This window comes from Chamaea fasciata, unplaced genomic scaffold, assembly GCF_029207755.1.
Source record: "Chamaea fasciata isolate MVZ Bird 193981 ecotype frontalis unplaced genomic scaffold, bChaFas1.0.hap1 SCAF_2, whole genome shotgun sequence".
Classification (NCBI taxonomy): Eukaryota; Metazoa; Chordata; class Aves; order Passeriformes; family Sylviidae; genus Chamaea; species Chamaea fasciata.
In genome coordinates, this window is record NW_027094087.1 from 57593718 (window position 1) to 57619536 (window position 25819).

Below are 25819 nucleotides of genomic sequence, written 5' to 3' on the forward strand. Positions count from 1 at the left end.
AATTCTCTTTCCGTGTGACTTATTATGGAGCTTGGTATTATAATTAAGAACAGGTAAGCAGCAAATCATAGCTGTGCTTTGTTCTGTAGATTTTTTTTTTCCAAATAAATAAAAAATGTAGCCTGTATTGCTGTTGTCACAAATTAAACTACTTTTATGCAAGATGACGGTTGCCTAAAGAAAACATGGTAAGACATTGTTTTCAATCATTTTTCTCAGTTCATAAATATAAGGATATTACTCCTATCACATGGATATATAGTTATTGTTTCCTTCTGAGATGATATGTCAGATCATATTTTTACTGTTTGCAAGGTATTAATTTTTCTTCTCTGTTTTAGTAGTTTTTGATTTGGACTTTAATTTTGAAAGGAAACCCACTAAGATATATGAATATGTGAAGGAAATATTTTTAATTTATCATTTTGGGCTGGCATTTAATTTCATATTGGTTTTATTAATCTGATGCTTAACTTTATTCTTTTCTCTTCTTCTTTCTTCAAAAGAAAAAATTGTATGTAAGGGTATAGCTCATTTATTTTCCTAAATACATATTCTGTGTTGCTCAAGTCACCATCTTTTCTTTAAGATGCAGACAAATAAAATTCATGGGAGGGTGCTCTCATCAACAGAGATTGCTTTATTTCAGATGAACTTGCAACTGCATGTTTGATTAAGCAGCAAGTGGTGGCATGCTTGTTGAAATGGACCACTTTTTATATTAATAAGGTAAACAGAGGTATCTATTCATTATGTGCAAGGTAATGCCAGTTCACAGACATGTTCAAATCCTGTCAGCCTCTGGTTTGGAATCAAACCTGCATATGCAATATGGCTCGAAATATAAAAAGAGAAAAATGATGCGCTTTTTTTTTTTTTTTCACAGTCATGAATGGAAAATCCTCACCACCTCCAAAGAATTGGAAAATGCAGTAAAATAGGTGTGTGAACTAGGCCAGTCCTGTATGAAAGAGCTGAGATGGAGCTGTGCTGAATGTAACAGGTTCTGCTAAGATGGAGTGTTTCCTTGAGCAGAGTGTTTAAAAATGAAGGGAGTTTCCTGAAACAGGGCTGTCATAGTTCTAGTTAGCTTAGAGAAATCCGAAAAGTTTGAATCTGTCTTCACCCTTCTGTGTACACTTGCTTATAAAAATGCGTTTTTACCTAGGGTAGGCAGGCAGATATTTAACATTGTTACCCAGTCATTATGCAGATAGCAGTTCCCTGTTATGCTGAAGGGTGTGAGTAGCTAGTGTGTGAGGCTTGCACAACAGAGTTAGGAAACTGTAGTTTTTGTAACTATGATGTCCTGAATCTTTTCTCTTATTATCTTTTGTCTTAAATTATGTTTTTTCTGATCACACAGGCCAGTTTCACTTGGCAAAAGATTGCTAGTAAAATGTGAATTTCAGTCTCCTGCTTACATACTAAGTATTTGTTTGCAGACACTGACAAAAATGCTCAGGAAAAAAAAAAAAGGTTAGTTTTCACAAAGTAATTTAGTTCTCATCAGATCTTGGCTATTTGTCTTTAGAAAAGTTGTGGGCTGGTCACAACACAGTACAGACATAGACAAACAGGAACTGGCATGATTTATGATATCCTTACCTCTAAAGCTGCTCTAAATGCACATTTTTTAAGGTTTCTGTAGAAAACCATAGAATTGTATTAAGAGACACAGTTTAATTTGTGGATCAAAATAGATAGGAATGTCATGTGCTTTCTTGCCTAGGACTCCACTGTATTTTCCAGTACACCTTCCCAGAACAATCTTTGAAATAAAAATATAATTTTTTTTTCTAGCCTTCCCATCTTTTTAAGGCATATGTTTTAGTACTGTGTTATATTATAGGAAACAGAGTAAAAGAGAAGTAAGAAAAGTCCAAGAAATGCATGAAATTATGAAGGAGCTTAAGAAAATTTTTAGGGAAAGGTTTAACTTTTTCACATGATAAGAGAGCAAAAATCACACATCCCACAAACGCTCTGGGAAATTTTGAGCCTGTGTAATGCAGATAGATTAAATATTTTGTGAAGTTAAGGCAAAATTTTGAAAAATATCTTAATAATTGTATGCTGAATTAAGACAAAAATGTTACTTACTTCAAGTAATTAATTAAAGAATTCACCAAGAAAAAAAGATAAAAAAAGAAAATATCACTGTTCCCTATCAGAATAAACAAATTTATAATTAAAACAAATGATTCATTCAGCTGAAGAAGTTTACTGAAGAAAATTTTATTCTCCTTCCTTCCTCTACATTGTGAATATTGAGGGTTTTTTCCGTTTTAAAGAGAATGAAAATTAAAGTTAAAATCATTGCTTCTAGATGATATGTTCTTAGTGAAGTTTTATTTATGGAACCTATTAAAATTGACGAAATCCAATCCCTTCAGAATTATGACCTTCAATCAAACTTATTTATTCAGCATCTGCATATTATCTAGAAAAAATTTGATGCAATCTGTGCACAGATGAGATACATTGTTTTCAAACACTCGCTAGCATAAGTTACAGCTTACATTCTGGTAGCTTTGGTAGATATTCAAGCTATTTTTAAAACGAGTAACTAAATTCTTCTGTTCCTCTTCCCTCCTCAAGTATCCCTCCCTTGTGTTTACAAAAATGAAGGGTAGAAGTTTGGGCAGAGTGGAATAAGGGTCAGAGAACAGCAAGCAAAGTGATTGCAAAGGGAATGAAAATCATAAGGTTGTAATAATGAGGTTTCTCTTATCCATAGCAGGTGAAGGATGGGACACATCAAAAAACTGGAGTCCTTTTACCCCAGTCCAAAGCTGAAAAGTCTAAGAAAAAGTGACTCTGGGTTGGCAGATGCCCCCTTTCAGGAAAGAAAAATGAAATCTTGAAAACAGAAGAGGAAGCGTTACAAGCACTCTGGAAAGGAGATATGATCAAATAAAATACAATTTAAAAAAATAAGAAAATTTGGAAATGGGGTGACTACAAGCAAATGGATTGACATGAAATGAGCTACAGTGAAAAGAAACAAAACTTGCCAAAATTAACTGTACTGAAATCCCAGAAGCAGGGAAGAAACACAAACAAAATACAAGAGAGGCTATGGATGAAATGACATGCATAAATTAAAAAAAAAAAAAAAACAAACAAAAAAAACAAACCCAAAACTTCACTGAAGGGAAAACAATCAAAAAGCATGGGATGCCATGAAGTGCAGTGTAAAAGACCAAAACTTGCTTAAATTAACCTTACTGAAATCCCCAAATCAGGGGAAATATAAAAAAGAAGACAGAAAAGACAGGAGAAGAAATGAATGAAATGCCATGGCTAATGAAAAAAAAACCCAAAAAACAACACAAACCTTACTGAAAGGAATAAAATCAAATGGTATGCAATCCCATGAAGTACACAGGTATTGACCAAAGCTTGCTAAATTAATCCTCATTGAGATCTCCAGATTTCATTTTTTTCCCTGAAAGGGTTTCTCTTTGTTTCCCTTTCTTCCCAGATTTTAGGGATTTCAATGGGAGTAAGTTTGGCAAGTTTTGGTCTTTTTCACGGAACTTCATTAAATCTCAGTGCATTTGGTTGTAGTCACTGAATTTCCAATTTTCTGAAAAGAAAATCTTCCTTTCAGGAAAGGGAACGAAACCTTGTGATTTCAATGAGGATCAATTGGGAAAGCTTCAGTATATATTCTTGAACTACATGTCTTCCCATTTGCTTTTCTTACTTTTGTAGGAGGACAATCTTGCTGCCAATATATTGCAGCTGTGTCAATTACCTAAGAGTGGGAACAGCCTTGCCCTCCCAGCTATGGGTGTGATAAAAAGGGTGAGTTAGCTGGTAGAGCAGTTAGCTGGAGTCTGCTGGCTGTGTTGCGAGAGGAAAGGGATAGGAGGTTGTGTGAGGGATGGAAAGGGTAAGACATTGAGCAAGAGATGGATGGAGTTAGGTGGCTGTGCTAGGGCCAGGATGCAGTGAGATGGAACTGCAAAAGGAAGAGAGAAGATGGAGAGAAAGAACCAGAGCTGTGTGTAGCTGCCCATGAGAGGGTACAGGGAAAAGGTGAGAGAGATTTTTAGACAACAACAAAGTGCTGATGCTTGAAGCCTTCTTCAGCATCAGTCATACCTCTTCTGCCAATTTTTCACTTTGTATCAGGTATTGCTTCTGGGTTTTAAAATTTATTTCTTCTGTTTTTCTCTTGTCCTGTTGTTTTTCTTTCCTCACAGATTTTGGGGATTTCAATGGGAATAATTTTGGCTAGATCTGGTCCCTTACACTGCACCTCATTTCATCTCAGTATATTTGGTTGTAGTAGCTCCATTTTAAATGATCTGTTTTTATTATTTTAATTTTTGGTTGTCTATATTGACTTTCTGGAGTGTTTGTTCAACTCTGTCCTCCAATTTCAAGATTTCATTTCCTTTTCAAATCAAATAAAATTCCATTTTATAAAAGAAGAAAACTTTGAAATGAAGTGTCTACAAGCAAACAAATTGGCATCAAATGAGGTACAGGTAAAAGGACCAAAACTTGCCAAAATTTACTTTACTGAAACTTCAAAACCAGGAAAGAAACCCAAATGAAATACAGGAGAGGCTATGGATGAAGTGATGTGTCTAATTAAAAAAAAAAATCTTCACAATACGAAAAACAATCAAATGGCACGGGATGACATGAAGTGCAGTGAAAAAGACAAAAACTTGCCTAAATTAACTATAATTAAATCCCAGAATCAGAAGAAAATGTCAAAAAAAAAAAAAAGATGGAAAATGCAGGAGAATAAATGAGTGAAGTTCTATGGATAATGAAAAAAAACCCAGTTTTTCCATTGGTTGTAGTCACTCCGTTTCCAATTTTTTTTTGCTTTTCTATTGCATTTTATTTGATTATATCTTCTTTCCAGACTGTTTTTCTGTTGTACTTCTTTTTCTGTTTTCAAGACTTTTTTTTCCTTTCCTGATGCCATAAATATATATTTATCTTAATGCATTTTTCAAGAAGCCAAAATTAATCATTATATGGAAACTAAATAATGTATTTCAGGGTCTTACAAATGTCAGGGAATGTCTAGCCCACTTCCAAAACTAGGAAGGGAGCCAGGGAGTAAGTATAAGCATGAAGGGAGCCAGGGAGTAAGTATAAGCACTTGACTCCTAGTCATCCACAATGCTTAACTATCACCTCACTTCCTCAGAAAGCTGCAGTGAATTCCCTCAAAACAAATCCTGAGGATGCTTCCAAGCATTATTCACTTTAGAGACTCCTAAAGAGAGTATGAATAATCCTGCTTTGGATTATTTTCCATTTTTCCGTATATCCTTGGATACCTAACACATACCTTCAGCTTTATTAAAAAAAAAACTACTGGTCCTTGTGTGATGCAACACAGCCCTCTCATTATATTTAGCAACCTAAACTGGAAAAAATACACCAAAAAGACCCATACTTTAGTTCTTCAGGATCGTGACTTTACTTCTTCAGGATCATGACTTGAGTCAGAATAGCCAGAGACATATAATAATTAGTGTGTCAGCTGCCAATTTTGTCTGCAGAGTGTATGCTGCGGAAGAGAGTAAACATGAATCCATTGCGATCACACGGCCTCAAGAGTAGGGGTCAGACTGATCTTCTATTATCATATAAAGGAGGTGATAGGTGATGGATTTTCTCCCTCCCCACTGATGAACATGAGAACTTACCAGAGATATTTGTGTATTCCTCAAATTATGGTACCACACAGTTTTGCTGTGTTAAATTTGTTAGGTTGCTGTGCCATCTCAATTGTTCTGTTACAAGGGAAGTTTCATTCTAAGTTTCTGTTATTAGGTAAGTTTCCTTGTTTTCATTCTCCAATGGATTGCTTGCTACCTTAGATTCTACCTCTCCTGTATTTTGAAGAAAAACATCTGGCATACTCACCTCTACCTACAAGTTCCCATCCTCTGCCAGCCTAAGGGATCTGATGTGACATTACTTTAAATGATTCCATCAATCAGTTATTCTTCTTTGAAACCACATCTGGGCTCATCTTTGAGATTTGGCCAAGTAGTGCAGTTCTTAAAAAGCTGTGTGGTTACATAGTTCAGCCAGAGAATTTTCAATATGAGCACAACAAAACAAATATAACTGTGTTTTTGATGGCTAATCTTAGGTTGTTCGTGGAAAGTTCTTTGGCTAGTATTCGCCCCATTCCCCTTTACAGCCTAGAGCCAGAAGGAATAAACAGCTTTCACCCCATTAACCCTTTGAAGATATTAAACAGATATTCTGTCTCTACAGGACCTCTCCCTTAGTGACACATGCCACTCCATCTGCAAATATTTGGCAAATACAAACTTTCACATGAAACTTCCTGCTCAGAAACAAACTGGAATTTTTTTGAGATCGAGTTTTTACTTTATGTTTACATCAAAGTTTTCTATAATGTGAAGAAGACCTTATTGTGGGCTCACTGCAAGTGTATAGAAAGTATTTTGCAAAGTCTTTGTGAGGCTTATGATACAAGGGAACAGTTTTAGTGTAGGTAGCATCAAGCCACCCAACAGTTGCTCAAGTTGAGAGGATGCACCAGAGCATGACAAGTGGGTTCTATTCATTGCAATTGAAATTAGAGTGGACAAGGGATTCTTTCAATTTGCCAGCATAATTAAAACACAGATTTGTCTGAGAGTAAAAATGCTGTTTCCTTCTTCCTGGTGTACAGAGCAAAGTCACCAGATGTGGTGCCACTGATGTACACAGATCTTACTTACAAAGAATGATTTCTTCCTGAGGGACAGATCTCAAAGCACAGGAGTGTTTGACTTGAATAGTTTCTATTCTGACCTGTGCAGTCAGTTGAGATTAAAATTGCATAGTTCCACCCTGCTGTTTTTGTATTTAGTTTTCAAATAGTATTATTGTAATTTTTTTCAGAGATGGCAATCATTTTAACAAGTCATTTCAGACTTTTGGCAATGGCTTCTCTATGTCAAACATTCCCTTATTTTAGGGCTTATAATTTAAACACTGCTAAAGATATGGTTATTTCAAAAAATGGAGATTTTTTTTTCATTAGTTTCCAATTTCCTTTACTTTTTTTACTTTTGGAGACTGTGAAATAGTGCTCATTAACATGTCAATTATAAGTCCACTCTAAGAGCTCATTTAACCTATGAAGGTCAAAAGATTTAGTTTAAAATTCAATAGTGAATAGAAGATAATGATAAACTATTAAATAAGAATTCTGAAAGGAATCAGATTAAATAAGCACACTTTTTTACACTTATAATATTATAACCTTTGTGAGTTTTGCTTTTCTGAATGGCTGTAGGCCTTCTGCTACAAATATCTGCATTGGCACGTTTGCAAAACTGTCCAGTTTTCTCTTATGTCAAGTACTCAAAATTCAAAATTAACATAGTGTCAAGAATGGACAAAAGGGACAGATGATTGATTTAGCTGTAATTCATAGAAGTTTGATCCCCTCTGAATAGTTGCATGGCCACAATCATTTATTAGAATGTCTAGAGCAAGTTTGTGTATCTTATTAATTGGAATGTTTTTTTGGGTCTGCAATTTTGAAATTGGTGGGGTTGTCAGTAGAGCTCAAGAAAAATAAACTTTATTTTCAGTAATTAACAGCATCTGTCAAAAATAAGGCAATTGATAGTGTTTTTGATATTTCTGCAATTGAAGCAGATTTTTGCTTGATTGCATCCTACTTTCTATTGAAAGCATTTCTATTGGCCAATTTTAATATTTACCAGCAAAGTGAATTATGTTTGGGTAATTGGCAGTTAGGTAGTTGGTATAAAATAATACTCTTAGTGCATTCTTCTTTTTTTAATCTGTTTTAAAATTATGAAAAGGACAGTCCTGTCAATAGAGATTCAGGCCCCATGAATCCTGTTCCTAGAAGACAAACTCTTTCATGAGAAAAGAAAGTCTGTCACTGGAGATAATTTTAAGTGCGTTAAATGAATTCATTTTCTGATGGAAATAAATAAAAAAAAGAAGAAAAACATGGCATACAGGGATATCATAGAAAGATTAGGATTTATTTTTTTGCTATTTATGCTTGTTGGTGGTGTGAGATTTGCAGGGAAGATAGAGTTACTGCTTACTAAAATAAGATAGAATAGATAAGAAAAGGAAAGCAGAGGGGGTTTTTTTTGTTTTGGTTTTTTTTTTTTTTTTTCCCTATAGCATCGCTTGTATAGCTAAGGTTGTGTTTAATCCAGATAGAAGAATATCTTGGGATAAAACCAAGAATGTTTTTATTCATGTGCCAATAGATATCAATTATTCAGCATTTAAAAATTCTCAAACAATGCTAACTCTGGAGCCCAAATAAAGAAAGCTTCAGAACTGTAAGACTGAATTCAAATTAACAGCTTGATGTTGTAAGACTTCAGAACAGCAAGCACCAGGATCTTGCTGATATTGTAGGTTAAAATACTACCCTTTAATTCAGACTCAGCTCAGATCATGAATGGATCACAAGAGACTATGAGACTCATCATTTTGATCTAGTCAAGCGTAATATTTTTCCTCTGTTTTTTCATACCAGCCATTGTGAAAGGATTAACAATCTACTTCAGAAGAAATTCAGGACTAGAGAGACACCTGCCAAGGCAGGTAAGAAGTGAGTTGCCAGCAGTTCTCTGGAGACAGCTACACAACTGGTCTTGTTATCTCTGGTTCAGAGCAGGATTATTAGCATCTCAATTTCTTGAACACTATGTTCATTCATACATTATTGAGAAAAGAAGAAAAAATGCAAATATGTAGAGGGGTTTGAATCTCTTCCATTCTATTTAGCAATACCAAAGAGCTGCCTGAAAACATCGAGAACAATTTAAAATAAGAAAATAAGGGGACATAAATTTTCAAAAAGTTGTCAAGATGGAAAAGAGAAAATAAATTTCTAAGACCCAGAAATAGAGAAACAGAGCATATACCAAGCCTGCAGCAGTGACAAGTTGTATTTGGTAAAATCTAAGGTTTGTTGAAATACTTCTGAGGTAATGCAATTCCAGATGATAAGAATTAGTAGCTAATTTCTGATGTTCTTTAGTTTTTGTCCTTTTTATCTCCCATTTTATTATTTCTCTCTAATGTTGAAAATAGTTGTAGAAAGATCTGAAATTTAATGAAAGTTTAGAAAGGAAATGTAAAATCAATGAGCTGTTTGAAAAGCATGACTATAAAAAAATTATTTTATCTCAAGACTCCAATCTAAGTTTCAACATCTCAGGGACAGTATGTCATTCACTTTATCTAGTAAAAACATAAACAGTACTAATGATTCTACATAAATTGGATTAAGCCTTGTTTTCACTGAGTGCTCCCTATTATGCAAAAAAAAAAAAAAAAAGGATTTTATTTGTCTTGTGGAAAAATAATTATGAAAAAGAACATTGCTGTGATATTCCTCTAATATTTTTTTCTTCAGACTGAACTAATAGTGCTACTGGTAGAAAAACACTATATATATGTATAAATAAGCATGTTTTACAGAAGCATTTAATCATCTTAAGTGCTAATCACACACAAAACTGAAAAGTAGCCTAAGGACCACCAAGATCAAAAGACTGATACAAGGACCGAAGGACAAAGACAGAGCAGTGTACAGATCCAGCGGGAACCTAAGTGTTAAAAGTTTTGTGAATAAGGTTAATATGTTAAAATCACATAACTCCACAGTTATCAGAAAAGAACAGGCCACATATGGTATAAACTACATAAACTCTTCAAACCGCGCTCAGCTGTTCTCTTTTGTTGAGGTAGTTTTTTGGACTATGATTTCTCAGGAAACATTCCCAGCCATGTTCTACTATTGGACTTGCTCATCCGAAAATTGTGAGAGGATTCTACAGTTAAAGTTTAGCATACTTCACTCTTAATAATCTTAAAATATAGAGGACAGTACAAGGTTTGATTTGTCAAATTTGTGATATAATACAAACAGAACAATGAAATGAAAGAAAACTTAGTCACCTGGAAGATACTGCTGTAGCTACCTGGTTTGAGGTAGAATAGGAATTTTGGAAAGATGGCTTGGCTATAAGATAACAGAATTTGGCTGTTCATGTTGATAGCACTTAATCATTAGCAGTCAGAGAGAAATCATTTTTTTAAAGTTGAATTGAAATTATCCTGGAATTCCTACACTGAATTTCTTGTTACTAACAAAAGGAAACTTATTTTCATAATATGTATTGGTGGATCTTGTGAGAGTTTTAAAGAACTTTAAAAACAGAAGCAAGCAAACAACTTCCAGGAAAAACAAAAAAAACCCAGAACAACAGCAAGCAACCCCCAAAAACATGGAGTAATATTTGAATGTGGGATTTTTTTGTGATTTTTCCCTTCTCCTTACTTTGAGTATATTTTTCAACCTAAATGACCATAAATGATAAATGACCAGGAAAAAAAGCCTATATGGTTTGGGGTAAATATATTTTTCCAGAAACACAGGAATCGGAATGCCTCAATTTATTCTTCTTCCTAGTGTTATCAAAAGCAGATTAAAAAAGCAGGAAAATATTTATGAACAAAATAAAAGTATTTCTATTGAAAAGAGTGCCTTAAAATATTAAATGCTTTTAGTAGCATAATATCTTTCTTAAATTTTAAAAATTTCACAAGACATTTGAGGTTAACTTCTCTTTTTGCCTGAAAGTTAAGCATTGCTTTTCTCAGATAAATCAATTGTACTCACTCAGACTGTAGTTTTTAATTTATTTGATTTCTGTTACTTTTCTTTCTGGTTTGTGTGTGTTTTTCTTTTTTTTGTTTTGTTTTGTTTTGTTTAGTTTAGTTTAGTTTTGTTTTTTGTTTTTCCCCCCCAGGCAGAGCTCTTTGCACAGAGCTTCTAAGATTAAAAAAAAAAAAAAAAAAAAAAAAAAAAAAAAAAAAAAAAAAAAAAAAAAGTTTAAATCTAAAATGAAATGCTATTTCTGGAAAATTACATTTCAGCTTTGAGGACATTTAAATTAGTGGCTACACACTCCTGTTTCAGGAAAAGTTCATGGATGGAGCTTTCACTATTTATGCAAACTCTTGATGGTCAGGAGTTCAATTATATGAAAGAAGTACAGTTTTGTTCAGGAGGCTCACAGTAAAGTATAAAATAAGGCAATTTAGCTTGAGTGTTTGCATAACAAATTTTTCTACAGATTTTAATTTTTTTGGAGACCTAGAGAGGTAACTACTGTCTGGAAAAAGCTGTTCTGTGCACAACTACACAGAAAATGAGGACTGAGAAAAGAACCTTTTAAGGGAGGCTGAAGGAGATACCAGAAGAGAGTGAGAACTAAGTGAGTGTAGGCTTACAAATCCCCAAAGATTACATTTAGAGGAATGTGAAAGGAAGCAAAAAACCGCCCAAACTCAAGCAACTTTTAGGACAAAAATTCATGTAACTGCACTAAAGTTTTCTTATAAAAAGGGTTCATCAGAGTCTGATAAGCTCTAGGGATGTAGGATGGAGTCACAGAAGGTGCCTCTGAGCACATCACTGTGGTTCTGCTGAGATCCTGGGGGAGCTATTGCTACTTAATGCTAAAATGTGTGGAGAAGCAGACTTAGTACCAGATCCTTCTGCTGCTGTTCTAGTGGTGTCTCTTTAGTCTCAATGCTAGTGATTCCAAATATATAGGAGGAGAAGACACTAATGAGAAACCGTAAAAATTAATTAAAAAGTCTATAAAGTTCTATCTGTACACATAAGAATATGAATTTTTAAATGAAGTACCATGAAGTAAGAGAACTAGGGAGAAGTTTTATGTTCTACCATAAAAATAGATCACAGCCTTTCACTAAAATGAAATTTCCATTTTTATTTCTGATGGGTCATGCAATTTTACAGCATGAACTTGCTAATAATTAGGGGATTCCTGCCACATTGTGTGACAGAGTAAAATTCAGTTGCCAAATTTGAATGAAGAGGATAAAATAAATTAAGTATTTTTAATGAGAGATAAATTTAGTACTACCCTGAGAGTTTAATTTCAATAATTGTTTCATTGTGTATAGGCAGAATACAGATCAGAATAACAAAATAAATTAAATTTATCGTGCTAAGGTCATCTTTACATCTCAGATATAGATATACTCGTATAAATTTGTAAAAAATCTTGGAATTTCTTGGAAGACATTAAATCAATACCTCATATTGATTTATTTGAAATAGTTGCCTCATCACTCTAAGCTTTTGATTGTGTAAACAACATATATACAAATTGTGATATGAAAATGCCAACAAATGGGTTCCCATCTGAGTGCAAAGTTGACTTTAGATGAACTGTTATTGTCATAGCTGAACAAAGCATGTTTCTCCAAAATATCCTTCCAAGTCATTGCTTTCAGAAACTCTTGATGACCTTCACTTTTCAAGACATATAAAGTTTGTAGGAACAGGCAATAGAAAAACCAGGCTGACACACAAGCCTTCTGAAACAAAGGTGGTAAAAAGCAGGGGGAGAAAACTTCAAGTTAAATCCAGGTTGAGGACAAATATTCTGTGTCTGACTTCATTTTGTTAATTAGTGAGAGTGTAGAGAGAAAAGAGCAGTTGGCACTGTGGGGAAGTGGTGAGAGGTTAACAAGAGGGCCAGGGAAAGGTGATTAGCTCTTGTGTAACAGGGAGAACAGGAGGTAAGAGCTTATGGGCTGTGAAACAGCAATGCATTAGCAGGATCTGAGATCTGGGGTGAATTTCAGGGGTCCATGAAACTAAAGTTCCCAGAGAACAGTTTTTGTGTAAGAAAGCATATAACAGTTCTTACTCCCAGTTCTCAATTATTTCCTCTGTTTTCTGGTTGCTTGTGTTCATGAGCAAATACCTGCACATTGACCCTGGAACAGAAACAGGATTTTTAAGCTCAGATTTTTTTACAGTATGTATCACTGCATACCACATAATGAGATTCCATACAACAGATGGTTCCATATTTCACAAGGAATGTACTGCCTCCACCAAATTACTAGGAGTTACTTCCTAAATAATTTTAACTCCCATTAATAAAACTGATTTGCTAGGTTTAGTATTTATGCTCTTTTTGGAAGACTCATCAGATTTAAATGTCTGACTCATATATAAGTCTAAGTGTAAAGACATTATGATCTGCCCTGAGTGATAAAGTGAACCAGTTTACAAAGTAAATGACATCTACAGCCACTCTAGCAGTCAGCTAATAGTATGAACACATTTGGGGGCATGGCACCATTTCCCAAAATGTGACACAGAAGCACAAAGTTCTCTTGGAGACCACAATCAGCTGTTTATTAGTGTCAGAACAGTGTATAACAATGTGACTTTGTTTATTCTAGAAGTGCCTTTGTACTGCACAAGCATTGCATAGTGTTATTTGACAATGAAGATCATAATATCTTGCCAGACTAGAGCTACAGAACTTTCAAATCAAAGTACTTCACTCTTGAAAATGACAAAAAAGCAATGTGAATGATTCTGCTCTAATGAAGTGCAGGTCTTTTCTTTTGGGAATAAAAACATGATAATTCATATAACTGAAGCATTCCATGTAAATTGTCAGCCATTCAAATTAAAGAAGTAAGTAATTAATAACTACATGCAAGATTGCATGGTGATTAGCAGTACAATATTTAATATCAACTGATGTTATCAATCATTTCCCACTGTAATTACCCCAGGTGTTGAATAGAAAATTGCTTTTAAAGAACATTTCAATAAAAGGAGTAGTAATTATTACAGGTAACTTGTAAAGGAGACTGTTGCCTCATAGTCAGAAGTTGTCAAAAATTTTCCAGCTTTATGAATATTTTATAAAATAAAAATGTTTCTGAAAAATTCATGTGCAAAGTGAGTGAGAAGCACATATAAAAAGTCTCTAAATTCACCAAATAGTGAGTGATCATTAGAGAAATTGTTAATGATGAATAAAAATTATGTACATGGTTAGCCACAGGCACAGGGCCTACATGACACAATATTCACTGCCAGAGATAGAAATGCACGGCTTGAAAGACTACAAGAACATTGGCTTATATTTTTTTTTGATAATGCAGTTTTTAAGCACATTTTTTTGAAAGTGTTATGTTTTCATCTGAAACAGTTCATGTATTAATAAATTTATTTATTACTACAATCTATGGTGATGCTATTCTCTGCCTATACCATGCAAATAGTTAGTGCATGCTAACACATTTTTGAAGATGACCAACAAGCTACCTTTCATCATGCATCAGTAAAATGAAGCATTACATTTCTTGAAGTTTGTGAAATTATACTTATGTGAGACTCTTTGTGGGATTTCTCTTAATTTTGGCTTTTGCACGTGTTCTATTTCATTGAGTTAGTCATTAATTAGAGCTGGGACTTGAATCTGAGTTTCTTTTATCTCAGGTATACGTAAATGACCACCAGATTAATAAGTGTTCTGAACTGACAAAGTGGTTGAGGGATATATTTCTCTTTGGTTTTGAACAGAAACCAAAGAGAAACCATTTCATCCTTGTACTAAGAGATTTTTCACAATACAATTTTACCCAAATAGATAGTTTTGCTTTAAATTCCAGATTTGACAACCATCTCTACATAAACCATTTTTTATACATTTTATATTAACATTAGGTGGGGATGAAGTGGGCAGGACACGTCTAAATCAGTTTAAACCCTCTCAATTCATTTTCATTTCAATATATTTTTTATAGCGTATGGGAGTTAACTCCATGTACTTGGACTGTGCTATTTGTCTCTCGCACTAATTTAGTTTTTAATTGATGGCACAGAATCATAGAACAGTTGAGATTGTAAGGGACCTCTGGAGATCATCTTGTCCAACACCTTTGCTCAAGCAGGGACACCTAGAGCTGGTAATCCAGGATGATGTCCAGATGGTTGTAAATTTTTTTCCTATATTTCTTATATTTTTAATTCTCTACTTCTTTGAGACAAATCCTTGTGTCATTAAGCTTTTTTTTTTTTTCCTTATTCATTAGTTCTAATGCCTGACATACTACTGTGAATTAAAAGTATTAAAGTGGAAGAAAATTCATGCTTCACTATTTGTTTCATTTCTTTTAAAGATCTGGAAATGTAATTGTGGAATAGGAGGACAACTAGTACTGTCTTCAAATACCATGCCTAAATGAAGAGCTGTTATATATTTTACATGATCTCTGAAAAGACCAACTAGGAGTTTCAGAATAGAATACTCACAAATTCTCACTTTTAAAGAGAGACCTTAAGAAGGCTACCCTTCTACTATGCAGTTTATAATTTGGTCCTTAAAATACGTAAGATTAGTATCTTTTGTTTTACCTGAGAAATAAGTTCTTGGTTAAGACAGTGAAAGGATTGATTTATGCCTGGCTCATTGTAATTGTTACGACCAACTTTTATTAAAGAAATTAAAAACAACAAATGGAAGAGAAAATGTTGAGAATACCTGGAAACCTGAAGTCATGCAAAGGAGGTATCTACGTTTAGTGTCTGCAGACACTTTTTTTGCTGAGTGTTTTCTACACTTTCCCTAAGCAGTCTCTGTTACCAGAGAATTTTCTTTTTCAATACGAGCACACAGACTTTTCATAAAGTGTTTAGAAATGTGTTTTTAGAGGACTGTCAGCAGAGCCAGGAAAACAGCTAAGCTAGCTAGGACCAGAGCAGGACATAAAAAAACCCCAGAAAGACTGAAGGGATTTAAGCTAGCGTTCCTTATTCAGACCCAAGACTATACAACTTTCTCTCAAACCTTGGCTGGGAATCCTTTCCTACTGTTAGGCACATAAAGTAAATTGCTCACTATAGCACATCAGGTCTTAGTCACTGAAGAGCAGTCTTCATCCTAAAGCAAGGATTGACAGAAAACAGAAGCCTAACAGGCTCTACCTATAATGTTTCATTTAAAACAAACCAAACCAAACAGCTAAAGCAAAGGAAAAATCAAAATAACAAAAAATGAGGATCCTAATTAGGTTAGCTTATTCTTACACTTCCTTGTACTACTGTCTTCTAAAGTGCATGTGGCTCGGAGGGGGCAAAAAGGAGTAATCCTAAAGAACTAAGTAAACAAACATTAGAACAGGGTTGATGATCAGGGATTTGGTGCTCCAACTTAGCTGAAGGTCTTTTTTCAGTGGACAAACAGAATAAAAATGGATAACCTAGACATGATGAACCTGGTCAATGGAGGCCACTCTTCATCTTATTTGGAAATGTAGCAATTGTACACCATGATACAGAGTAGGAATCTTGAATTGCTTGCTCTAATATCTGTGTAATAGCTGTAGTATGTAATTCAGTTGAATAAGTTATTAAATTGATCTGTAGCAAAGAAGGATTAATAGCTCCACTGCTGGGATGCAGTCATCAGTTTTGAAAAATGTCAGCTATGAATTAAGATTGCCTACAAGTGGTAGGGGGATGCTGTAGTACTTTTAAAGCTCCGGACCTACTTCCTGTGAGTTGATCACAGAGAGAAAAAAGCAACCTAGTGATGAGTAATATTCTTGATGCTCCTGATGACCTTCTTGAAAGCTATAAAGTAAAATAATTTCACTTGATCAAAATGTGCTCTTCATCAAACTATATTTAAAAACCCTACTAATTCTGAAACAGATAAATGATTTGTCTATGCATGTGGTGTGACTCTCTTGGCAAGTCTTGTGTTACTGTTGCATTGAGTTGTGTTTCTAAGCATAACAAATGGAAATTGCATTATCTATTTCACTAAAAATAAGGATGTGAAGGAAATGTTCTTGTTCAATACCTGCTAAAATGGCTTACAGCCTTCCTCCTTCCTTGCCACAAACAGATATTTGATTGTTTCTTAGCTGAAAAAATATGTAACATATTTCCACCTACCCTTCTACCTTGGGCCTTCTTCCTTCCTCCCCAAAGTAGCTCAGTGCCCCTTTTTATGATGAAATTAGTAGGTAGATTTTGCTAAAAAATCCCCAAATTATCTGAGTTTAAAAATAAAATCTTTCTGATTTTTTTTTATGCCTAATAATTTAAGTGAGCTTATTTACAACACAGCTCTGCTAACAGTTGTGTCAGTGTGCAACTAAGGCAGCAGAAAACTGGGATATTCAGCTGGAAGTGACCAGTCAGAAAGAGACAAAATTAGGCCTCTGAAATCCCAGAGAGGAAATATTTCACTGAAATTCACCCTTACTGCATGAAAGCCCTGGGTTGAAACAACACAATGGTGCTGAATGAATGGTTCTGAAAGATCATATGGAAACACTTTGCTCTGGTACATGAGGGATTGCTTTATGTTCAGTATAATGCATACAGATTCAGATGTAGTCAGATTACTGTTTGTAAACTGGAAAACAAAACAAACAAAAAACATAGCCTGTAGTAGCAATTCCTGAAAAGAAAGAAAAAAAAAATCCTCAGGGTAAACTGTCAGTTTACATTGCAATCTTAATAAAAAGAACGGTTGAAACGAATCAGGCCTCAAAGTAATAACCATGTCAGAAACTGGATTGTAAACCCATACCACAGAATTATTTTGATTTATGTTTGTAGTACAGAGAGAAATACCAGAGAGAGCCTACAATGAAATTTTACTAGAATGAAGTCTCTGAATTTAGTCTCTGTACAGTTTGCTACTCAAAAGTCTTGCTCAAGAGGGCCATAAACCTACTTTAACGAAAGTTACTAATTTGCCTACTGTGTGTTGAGTCACCTAATTGTTTTTTAGGTTGATGTAATTGCTATGATAAAAGTAGTAAAATGAGCTAAACTAGACTTTCAGAGCTACAGAATGATACCCTCGTTAAATTTAGAGATGATCACTAAATACAATCTGATTGGCTATTAAGATATTTCCCAGTGTTAATTCTGCATAATAAAATGTTTTACATCATGTAAGAGACAACACAGATAAAACAATGCCAAAAATGAATAGAGTTGTTTGAAGTTTGATTACCCAATGCATCCCTTCTTCATAATTTTCTGATTTCTCTGTTCATAATTTTGGTTCTTTATAGGTCACTTTGGAATAAAGCAGCTTCTAAGAAAAAGTCTGATGCTTATAGAAAAGTGATGGGGGGAGAAATACACAACTTCTTTCAAGTGTATGAATAACTCTTGGAGTGATTTTTGTTATTAAACAGACCTCTCCTTGCATCAGTTTCCATATTTGAAAAAATATAATTTCTCTGCTTGCACTGCATGCTCTGGGTTTGAAACATTACACTTTTTGCTGACCCATGTGAATCAGTAAAAAGCTGACTAAATATAACAGCTAAAATATCATTTAAATATTGAACAAATGGTTTGGATGCTGAATAAAACAGCAAAATGGGAGAATATACTAAGAAAATCTTTACTGGATGTGGGCAGAAAAAGGCTACAAAAAAAAAAAGTCCAGGTTCTGCTGAAGTATTTTTGAAGTGGGATCTACCAGTTCTGTGTGTAAAAATAAAGAGAGAGAAGAAAAATATCAGCAGACAAAATATTCTTAAAAAAAAAATTACTTTAAAAGAAATGTTCTATATCTACATTTTATCAATTTCCAAAATTATATTAAAAAGAGCAAATTAAATTTGAAATGTTAACATCTACATGCTACAGGACTGTGCTAGTGCATTATACTGTATCAGTACTTTTTATATATTATCATTACTAATGATTGTTTTATGTTTGCTCTTGAGTGAAGAAGGGGCTTCCTGAGTTTTGCCTATAAATTATATAAGTAAGTATATTGAAAAATAAATATATATGCATATAAAACAGGGACTATAATTGAATTTTCTTCACTTCCCTTGTTGTGTAGAAGAGTGTCTTCAAATTAGTACGTGAATTTGCAGGAAGTCATGAATTCATATAAATAAAGAGTTCAGGGCATTCCTTGTTGCCTCTGCACTTTACCTCCAATACTACAGGATTCTATGATCCAAAAGTATGACTAAAAGGATGCTACATAAATTCTTCTTTTAATTACCAGGAAAACTGAAACTCGTTCATCTGGGAATCAGTAAGGTGTTTAAGAATGGGGCTGCTGAATCAACCCTGTATTTACACTGTTCTCTTTTCCTCTGAGATTTGTTCTCTTAACACATCTCACTGAAGTTTTCATTCAACACTACTCACAACTGTGTTCAAGTTCTGTATATAATTACTGTTAGGATTTTATATGTCTGTTGTCAAGTGCTTCCTCATGACACCCATGCTGTTACTCTAAATGTAATGGAATGGGCTCAGTAGGCTCAGGCAGGATTATGACAGTCATTTGACCCCACATATTAATTTTGGCATAAATGACTCCTTGACCTTCATATTTGGTCAGTGAAATACATTTCTTACTGACAATTTGTGTTGGAATCAGACTTGTCTATTCGTAATAACAGCTTGCTTTGGCTAGAAAATAACATGTATGCTGAATGTGCATACTAAGTAATATGTATCTTCTTACTTATAGTGATGAATTTTCTTTCAAGTATTAATTAGACACTCCAGACCTACAAGTCTCTAGTTTATTGCCTATATTTTAAGGGAATTATTTTGCACAAATTTTGTTGAAACCAAGTTAGAAACATTTAATTAAATGTTCTTTTTTACTATTGAAATTTTCCACATTGAGAGGTAAGGGAAAAAAAAAGGCAAATGTACAGAGCGCAAAAGTCAATCATCCTTGCCAGGCCAATCCGGGGAACATCATGGGCTCTAAATTTTAGCTCTTGGTGTCTGCCTCTTGAGTTCTATAAAGAAAACAAACACCAAATACAGAAACGAAATAGGATACAAAGAAAACAAAAACATCAAAAGGAAAACTGAATTTATGATCATGGTTGTAGGTGCAAACACTCCCTTGTATGATAACTGTATGCCCATCTATGTACAGCAGTAAATAACAGCCGTTAGCAAAAAAACCCCAAAACAAACCATATCAATTAGGTACTTTGCACTTCTGTAGCAAAAAAATGCTTAATATGGACAAATTATAAAGTGAATGCATGTTTGACATCTTGCTGTCCATTTCCCTTGAAATATGCACTTCAATGTTTACATTAGATTCCATAAACTAAGGCCACCCACAACAACGATGAAAGAACATAAAAAGCCTGAAGTTGACAGTATAAGTATCAAATCTGATAGAGCACAGCAGTTATAAAAAAAACCCAAGCATAAAACACGTTGAAAACATCATAATTATAGCTGGTTAGAGATCAAAAAGATATGTGCAATAAAAGCAAACATAAACAATCAGAGAAGACACGTTAAAAAAGAGTTCTGTTGTAAACTTGAATGATAGCTATGAGGTAATATTTAGCTGACATTATTAAATTAAAAATAAAATGGTTTTATGACATTGATTTTTTAAATTATTTGCTTGTTTCATTTTTAAAATTAGGCAATTATGGTTTGAGTATGAACACATATTTTGGATTTATATTTGCTTTAGGCTATAAGTATATACATGCATATACATACATGCTCGTATATACTTATGTATATGTACATGTACACACATTATGCACATATTTGTAGGAGTGCATGTTCTTATTTCTTAAGATTGTGTAGGTGGAGATTTTGTATGACATCTTATGGGTAACTGGTAACACCTGAGAGAAAATATTTCATAATCTGCAACATATCAGTGTATATTACCCAAAGACGGTCCTTAGAGTGATATTATAGAAGTATGATACTTGATGTTTCAACAAAACACAGTGCCTGCAAGGTGAGATGTGCCTATCACACACTAAGTTCTATCAATCTAACTTTTTTTTTTTTTTTTTTTTTTTTTTTCTTCAGGAGATTTCTTGCATGACAGAATTTTCCAGAGTGTCCACGGCAACAGGTATCTTCCCCAACACAGTCTACTTCAGAAAGTGTTGAACAGCAAGTGGATGTCTGCTAACTTCAGAAATAAGTCCTCAGAAAAAATGAACTACACAGAAGAAATGTCTATTCACATCCGCTAGCTATAAAAGATCCTAAAGTCTTTCATACCTATATCCTATTATAAAAGTCTGGATTCACCCCTTTGCATCCCAGCTGTACATAAAAGAAGCTGACCTATCAAGCATAATGACATCCTTTTGCTTTTGTCACACAGAGCCACCAACATAAACGTGACAGAGACGTAATCCTGGAGATCCACCACCATGTGATTGTATTTGGAGTATGGATGAGTGCTTGCCTTTTTGGGCAGCAGGAAGAGAATGCAGAACCATAAAGTCTCAGCCGAGAGGCTTTCTGTGCTAGCTGTCATTACAAAATCCAAGTGTTGCCAGGAGAAAAGGATATTTCCTGGAAGCTCTGGCTACTGGACCAGTTATAGGACTAGGGTATTAAGTTACTGAAAATTTAAGTAGCAATTGAAAATGCCTTAGTGAGGACCTTATGCAAGTGAGAAAGAGAATATAGACATACATTGTAAAAACTTTGAGTTTATGACCTCATAAAAATATTTCTTGTTCAGTTTTCTAAACTCAGATATGGAGAAGGTTAAAAATCAAAATCAGCTCCAACTTATCTTGCATCCTTGAAACTAAAGTTTCCTAATGATTTGCTTGTTCAATTATTTGTATGATTGTTTCAATTATTCAGATTTTTTAATGTAACAAAATCGAATAATTTAAAAAAAAAATTTCAACAAATTTCAGTAATCATTGAAAACAAACTAATTTAAGAATTATGCATTTCTTTGGAAACCCTTTGTAGAAACTACTAATTTTACTATTATCTCCATCTTACAAAGTCTATTCTGCTGTCCTGAAATTGAGATTCCTCTGGTTTTCCCTGGTTCCAAGTCTTGTGGTTGTAGCCAGCTGACACAGCGGATGTCAGAGTTCCTAGTGAATGACAGGTCACTTCGACGTTTTTGTCCATGATAACCGAAGTAAGTTGTAAGAGGTGAAAACCAAGTTTAAAGATTGTCCTTTGGCAGAAAAATCTGCACAACATAGTGATGTCAAGATAGAACTGCAGAGGACTGAGGTACAATGTTTCCTAAAAATTCCTAACTGAAATACTTTAGGATTTCCCAGTGCCAGGTTATTTACTTTTCCTTTTTATGTCGAATATTTCAGTTCTATGCTGTGACATGTAAACAAGTTAGCATCAGTAGCAAAGCATCATAAATTAGGAAGGTCTTCTTTTATTCATTCTTTTCCTTTCAATTCTCCTAACTTGGGAGCTATTTCTTGTATTTACAATGGAAAATTCTACTTCATCTGTAAACATGATTGCAAACACAGGAATACTTTGAAGTACCACTACTACTATAATTACAAAAGTTTATTTTTTGCCATATTGCACCTATTAATTGGAAAATGGTTGGTTTTTTTCCCTTCCAAAGGGTAGAGTTAGTTAAAAGTAAGAGATCGCTCTTCTTTCTTTTCTTCTTTGTCTTACGCCCTCGTATTCTGAAAATGGGTTGTGAGGATGTTTATTGTTTATGATGTAAAATGCAAAAGTTTAGTCAGAGTCCTTGAAATATATACATGTCAAATTTGAAGGCATCATGAGAGTCACAAGCTGCAATGTAAATCCTGCAGGAAAGGGGAAACTTAATTAACAGCATCTGAGCAGCATTCAGACTATGCAGCCACCTATCATCCACACAGACATAGACATTTGCTAACCCCAGAACTGTATCATCTGCCAGGTGTATATACTCTCATCAAATTCAAAGAGACAAACAGAGATTAAAGTAACTTTGTGTATCTGATATATTGATATTGATGAGCGTGATGATAAAAGTACTAAGCATGCTCCTCTAATAACAAACCAGTGAAATGCCTGGTAATAGGAATTTGAGATGGGGATGAACATAATATAAAACTGGGGAGAGTGGTGGATCTGATAGGGGCTTCTGTTGCTGTCCAGAGGGTCCTTGACAGGTCTTCAGGCTTCATGGATTTCAACAAGAAGAGCTGGGTCCTGTATCTTGGGAAGAAATAATTCCTGGCAAAAATGCATGCTGGGATCCACCAAGCTGGAAAACAGCATATCAAAAAAAGATTTGGGGGTCCTAGTGGATGTCAAGTTGAACACAAGCCAGCCATGTGCCTGCAATGCAAAAGAGGCTGGTGGGATTCTGGGCTTCATTAGAAGAAGAGTTGCCAACCTCCTCCTCAGTGCTGTTGAGGCCACACTTGGAGTACTCTGTTCAGCACTAGGCTCACCAGTACAGAAGAGACATGGAAAGGTTGAGAGAGCTGGAATTGTTCAGTCTGGAGAAGGTAAGGTTCAGAGAGAGTCTCAGGGGAAAGTCTAAATAAGACAGACACAGGCTTTCCACAGAGTGCTTATTAACAAGGCAAGAAACACTGGTCACAAACAGAAACATAGGAGGTTCAGTCCAAACACAATGAAAGAGGTTTTCTCTTCTGAGAGGGTGACCAAGAACCTTGACCAAGGTACAAGGTTCCCAGGGAAGTTATGAATTCTCCATCCTTGGAAATATTAAAAATGATATCTGGATATGAGCCTTAGCAACTGAGTCTGCTTGAGCAGAGAGGTTGGACCAGCTGCCCTACAGAGCTACCTTCCAACCTCAACCATTTTGCGAATCTGTGATCTATGAATTTGGTTTCCAAAAGTGTTCTTATTTAGGATTCAACTACTTTATTAGTGGGGTAGTGCTTAATAAGAGCACTGCTGAGTGATAGGAGGAAGTTTTTAGAGAAAGTGTTCAAATTTTGAAGAATATCTTATGTGCTGTAAGAAGGATGTTAATTCCTGCTTTGGGACTCAATGTCCAAGCAGTGATATCCCACAATGTATGATGGCTCAATGTTGGGAATAGCACAGGCTAAACTTCTGCAAAATGCTTTCAGTGATAGGAAGAAGGTGGTCAATGACTAATTAATATATAATATTAAAGCAAGGAGATAGAAATTCTTAGCAGTGCTTATACCACTAGAAACTCAGAGCAGAACAAGTAAAAATTGTTCTTGAATTTGTCCAAATATTGTTGAAAACTCTGCTAATGAGATCTGCTAATATTAAGAAAATAGAAAGGATTGAAAGAGTATATAATGTTATTGGGAATTATATATTTCTGTGAAGAATCTTGTTGCTTAATTTGAAAGTCCTAGGGAATGTAAATTGCTAGAGAAAGAACGACAACAACAAAACCTCAACCAAACAAAACCAAACAAACCCAGAAAGCTCTTAAATTAGTATCTGCCTGATCTTTGAGGTATATGTGTGTTGGGGGTTAGGTTTGTTCCTTCTTTCTCAAAAGAATTTTTTCCCCATAAGTTACCAAGAAGACCAAGTGTTGGATACTTGAGAGTACTTAACTGAAACAAAGAGGTAGACAAAGTTGGAAGGGGGAGATAACGCAGGTAAAAGACAGAGCTTGAGGCAGCTGGGGGCTCTTCTTTTTCCAGCGTTCGGGGAGAGAGAGAATGACTGTTGCTGGCTGGAAGAGTTTCGCTGTGGCCAAAGGGATCCAGTCCTGGGAAATCTACTATCACCAGTTCAGTCTGAATCTTGAGTTTTCTCTGCCACCCGCGGGAGTTGGGCCGGCCTTGCCTCGCCTTTGGCTTCTTCGGCACTGCTCCTCTTGCTACAGTGTGACCCTGCACCCCCTGCGCTGCCAGGACATCCTGCCCCTGCCTGCCGGGACACCCTGCCATCCCAGCTACCAGCCCAGGACTTTTCCACTGTTTCAGCTTGGTGCTCTGAGGATCCTGCAGGGACACCGAAACCAAACTGCCCTGGGTTTTGTGAAACAAAGCCCTCAAGGTTCTTGGTACTGTTGTCGTTTGTTATTAATGCTATAGTTGTTTGGTGGGGTTTTTTTTGTGTGTGTTTTTTTTTTTTTTTCTTTGTAATACATACTAGTAAAGAACTGCTATTCCTATTTCCCAAATCTTTGCCAAAGAGCCTCTGATTGTAAGTTATAATTGAAAAAAGAAAAAAAAAAAAAAGGGGGGGGGGAGTTTACACTCTCCATTCCAAAGGAAACTGCAGTTGTTTTTTTTTAATTACCTGGCAGATACCTGTCTTCCCAAACCAAGACAATGTGGTAGACAAAAAGTAATAGATAAAATATATTTACAGGCTTTAAATCAAAGACAACTACAATCATTCAGTGTCACCTGGGGTTTAGTGCAGTATGGAGGAACTGTTAAGTGTATCTTCCTCTAGAACAAGTATAGGAAAAGTATCAGAATAAAAACTTGGTATTTTAGGAATATGAAGTTTTTATATAAAAGCTCCTTCCCAAGTACTATAATTGATAGATGTATTTTTTACTAGCAAATTGTGCCCATAACTTTGAGGAACAACTTATAATGGGAAACAAAAGAAATCAGCTTGATAGTCACCACAGTAAGTGACTGATCTGATTTTGTCTTTTGGCTGTTAAGTGCTCATGACAGCTTTGAAATTTCTGATGAACATTTTCCATTGGAAAGACATAAAAGAAAGTCAAAATTAAAACTAAAGACAGGTAAGAACTAGACTCCTATGAATTTAATTTAGAAGAAATGTTTTTTTCTTGTAATGTGTAGTGTATTGTAAACAAATACTTGATAAATTATAGTCAAAAAAAGGATAAAAATCACTATACTAGTTATTTAATATTAGAGTAAAAATAGTATAATAATCATTAAACAATAATAGACATTTTTATGCCATCATAAATATTTGATCATAAAATTCTGTCACAAACTGTGAAGAGAAAAAGGACATACAAAAGTCCTCAATATTAGAAAATGAGAGGAGAAATAAGAAATGTTTCAGAGTAATTGCCAAAAGAAGATTACATTGTCCTTCCTCATGAAATGTATTGAAGTTTATGGATGCTGTGACTGCATTCTCCTGAAAGATCAGCCGTTAAATGGTGTAAACAACAAGGTAACAGATAAAGCTGTTAATAATTTT

At 34.7% G+C, this 25819-nt stretch overlaps 1 long non-coding RNA gene across 1 annotated transcript; it reads left to right on the forward strand.

Moving 5' to 3' along the window:
- Window positions 1-3821: 3821 nt before the first annotated feature.
- LOC136285961 (uncharacterized) lies at window positions 3822-21427 on the forward strand. Its single transcript, XR_010719615.1, has 3 exons — window positions 3822-4047; window positions 20729-20774; window positions 21033-21427. It is a non-coding gene; the product is annotated as an uncharacterized lncRNA (long non-coding RNA).
- Window positions 21428-25819: the final 4392 nt, after the last annotated feature.